Source organism: Lissotriton helveticus, chromosome 7, assembly GCF_964261635.1.
Source record: "Lissotriton helveticus chromosome 7, aLisHel1.1, whole genome shotgun sequence".
Classification (NCBI taxonomy): Eukaryota; Metazoa; Chordata; class Amphibia; order Caudata; family Salamandridae; genus Lissotriton; species Lissotriton helveticus.
In genome coordinates, this window is record NC_136068.1 from 486709347 (window position 1) to 486713313 (window position 3967).

At 31.9% G+C, this 3967-nt stretch overlaps 1 long non-coding RNA gene across 1 annotated transcript; it reads right to left on the reverse strand.

Moving 5' to 3' along the window:
* Window positions 1–2884: 2884 nt before the first annotated feature.
* LOC144766835 (uncharacterized) lies at window positions 2885–3484 on the reverse strand. The gene is made up of 3 exons (XR_013597948.1): window positions 3382–3484; window positions 3188–3266; window positions 2885–2984 (listed from the first exon to the last, which is right to left on the reverse strand). It is a non-coding gene; the product is annotated as an uncharacterized LOC144766835 (long non-coding RNA).
* Between the last annotated feature and the right edge of the window lie 483 nt (window positions 3485–3967).

Consider the following 3967-nt stretch of genomic DNA (forward strand, 5'->3'; position numbering starts at 1 on the left):
ATCCAACACTTACCCTACTTTTACACCCCCCTGGAGTTAGAATAGTAATTTTAACCCCTACACTATCCAACACTTACCCTACATTTACACCCTCCTGGAGTAAGAATAGACATTTTAACCCCTACACTATCCAACACTTATCTTACTATTACACCCCCCTGGAGTTAGATTAGAAATTAATACTCTTAATAGTAAATTACTTTTGTTATATAAATATTATATATTTAAAAATTAAAAACCTGTGTAAAAATTATTAAAAAAACATATCTTTTAATTTATGTTTTAAAAAAATAATAGATAATAATTAATTATTTTTGAATATTTTTTTTTACAAAATTCCCACTCTTTTACATTGCTATCAATGTAAAAAAAAGTCCTTCATTTATTTTCAAAGACGTCTAGGTGAGGTCTATCTAATATGAAGTCATTTAAAGAGTAACGCGGGAGGGAAAAGAAGCCTAATGGAGCATCCTAAAGGTAAGAATGATAATTAAAACTATTATACATTAATTTAAAATTGCTAGTACATTTGCAATTTAAATTAAAAAAAATTATACTTACAATGCATGAATGTGTAATTTAGTGTATTTATTAAAATACTTTATTTTCAAAGTAGATATTTTTAACAAATTATTAAACATTTTATTAACATATCAGTAAACTTTATTTATAAATAACATTTGTTTAAGAAAATAAATTAATACCTAAAATAAATAGTCCATAAATTGTCCGTTTTCTTTTTCACTAGCTCCAGATGACGTATACGCGTAAACGTGAATCACAAAAGGAAGCCATTTTGAGGAGCGTCGCCGGACAGAGCAGAAGCAAGGAGACCTGCGCTCAGGTAAGAAACTTTTAAAACTAATATACAATTGTAAATGAAGGTGTGAGTGACATTTATTGTAAGGAGAGAAGAGGGAGGTTTAGATAAGTTTATTATATGTATATTTGGTATATTTTTAGCATGTCCCCGAACTTGTTGTTAGTGTATGCCCACGTCGGATCAAGTGTTAACTTATGTTTAAAAAAAGTGTTTGTAAAATAGTATAAAGTAAGTTTATATATTTGTAAATATTGAATTTTGAATGAGGAAGAGCAAGAAGATTTTTTTTTCAAAAGACCGGAGAAAGAAGATCGATTTCCGAAGAATGGATTATTTTTTGGGAAACCGATTTATTTTTGGGGTTTTTTGGATTCTTGAAGGACATCAATGTTATTCGGATTTTATTGCCATGAAACATTTTCAAGCAACTGGGGATTTTGAAGGTTTGGATTTCTTTACGAAGAAAGAAGATAAATGGTTATATCGTTTGTTTGGCTTTGAGAAAATTTGGATTTGAAGAAGAAATATTTTTGGGAATTTTTTTTGTAAATCGATCTTTTTCGAAAGGATTGATTTTTTGGAATGGAGTACCAATTTTTTGGAATGGTTATTTTTGGAATATGACTTTGTAATTGAAGAATTTTCTAATGGATTTTCGTTATGTGGATTTTGGCTTGGATTAAAAAAAAATAAAGAAAAAAGAAGACATCTAAGGTAAGGTGATCCGACTTTAAAGTTAAAAAAAAGTTTTGAAAATGCCAATTTAAATGTAAATTTTTATAATTTAGGTAAAAACAGGAAAGTAATAGAGTAGGTAGAGTTAGTAATGTAGAATGTGTGCAACATTATCCAGGTAGTCTGAAGCCACACACAACGAAAATTGTAGTAATGCACCCAATAGTATATCAGACATTTATTTTGACCTTTTAGAAATGCATGGGTTTAAACTACCTGTTAATGCTTGTGACATTCTCATTGCTTGGAAACTTTGCTCCTTCCTCAAAGTTTCCAAAAAATGATAAAAGTTGGGGTGAGGTTTGCCAATTGTGCGGTTGAAGGAGTTGTGCCATCCTTCTATGGCATTGTTTGTCTTTGCTCCTCCTTTTAAGCAACTCGAGTAGCAGTTCCACCACTCCACATGGAAACGTGGTTTCCTCCTGCGACCCGACCTGCTTAGATGCCCAATCCATGTGTCTTCAAAATAATTTAGTAAGGGTGCCAATTTTTCTTCGTTTGATGTGTAAAAGTCTGATTCTGTTTGCTATCCGATACGTAATCCACAACTAAGGATGTTTTTTGTATCTTACGCCAAAATGCCTGGGAAAAATGGAAAAAAACTTCCTTGAATTTGGGTCTCCGTGTACGTTTTAGAAATTACATTCATCATTGCGAATTCAAAATCAATAATAATTTACTTAGGACTTTTGTTTGATGTTTTGGATGTTATCACTGTTAAAAGTTCAGTGTAAGTTGTGGATTGTTTATCAGGTAGCACACTGTATACTAAGGGGACTACTGTATTGTTAATTTTAGCATGAATAGTGTATATTTGGGTAATTGGATGGGGCGTGCTTTTAAATGTCCCATCCATCATCCAAACATCACTATTCTCTAACTTTGCTAAGTTATGGGGTGTGCTAAAGATAAGTATTTGTTTTTGAGGGTTTTGGTTGTCATGCAGTATGAAAGGTTCGTTAGCTATAGAAACAGAGAGTTCAGGAGGAAGAAGAATATCAGAGTATGTTTGAGGGGTAACTCTTTGAGGGTTACTTGCCCATTTTTTGCATTGTAAAATTCGTCTCAGCTTGGGTATGATGGTCATACTGCTAGCAACATGACTGGGAACATGCTGGGCAACCTCCCTCAAAATGGAACCAGAGGAGTCATTGGAGGTGCTTGCAATTTCTTTCATTTAATTTATTGTTTCTCTTACCTCAATCTCCATTGCAGAGGCAGAGTGGTTATGCGCTGTTGTTTTGACAACTGTGTCACCCAGAGTAACCACTCTGCATGTGCAATGGGTTGAGTAGTATTGCACACACCTCCAATGTCTCCTTGGTTCTGTAATTCTCTCCTTGCAATAAATGTACCCTGCATGCTTAAGAAGTCTGTTTCCTCTTCTGGATGTATTATAATGGGCTGTCTTATTCCTTGACAATGTCTGAAATGATAAAAAAAACAAAAAAAGATTGTTAGAATTATTTTTATATTATTTGTTATTTTTTTGGGTCTGATTATTTTGGAACAGTAGTTTAAATACACATAAATTAAACATTAGGTGCTTGCTTGGTTTATGGTCTGAGTTTTTTCTTTTTTCCTGTTGATAAAAATGTACATTGTAAAATTTGTATACGTTTTTTTCACCTTTTTGGTTTGTTGCTTGTTCGTTGCGATGGATTATGTTGGTCTGCTTGTTGTTTCGTTGACTTTTCAAAAATTTGTGCTGTAAGATAATAAGATATTTTTTGGTTACATCTTTTTTGTAGTATTGCTATGTTGCTCTATCTGTAGAAAAAGGGGTTCATTTTCTTTTCTTTTCATTTTTGAAAAAAAATTACCTTTAGTAATGGATGTAGGTTGTAGTGAAGATGCTGCAGATTTTCTTGAGAAGGTGTTCTAAAGCTGGTGTTTACTTTTTGTTAATAGAGTTCTGTTGCAAATGTTGATATCTGTTGTAGGATAAAATATATGTAGAATATTTTGATTTATTAAATCTCTATTCATAGGAATAAAAATATTGCATTATTTCAAGGTAACAAGGCATTACGTTATTTAAAAATGCAATTTTGACAGCAGATATTTTTCAAACATATTTGTAAAAAAACAGAGGTATCACTTAAGAATAAGTTGCTGAAATGTATACGATTTTATTTAATAATTTTGTCACATTGCTTCATTTTTGCACATGTTTAAAGAGTTTATTATTAATTTTTTTACCTTCAACAGAGATGTCGTTCTTTGGTATTTCTTTAGTTTGTTCTTTCAATTTAATATTGATATGGTCAGAAATATTTTCTGGCTGCTGGAATGAAGTGAAAATGATAGCAATTAGAATTTTAAAAAGAAATTATGAGATGTTAAAAACCAATGTAATCATTCGTTTCCAACACCTCGGGGCCCATTAGGATGGGGGCCCGCCGCAAC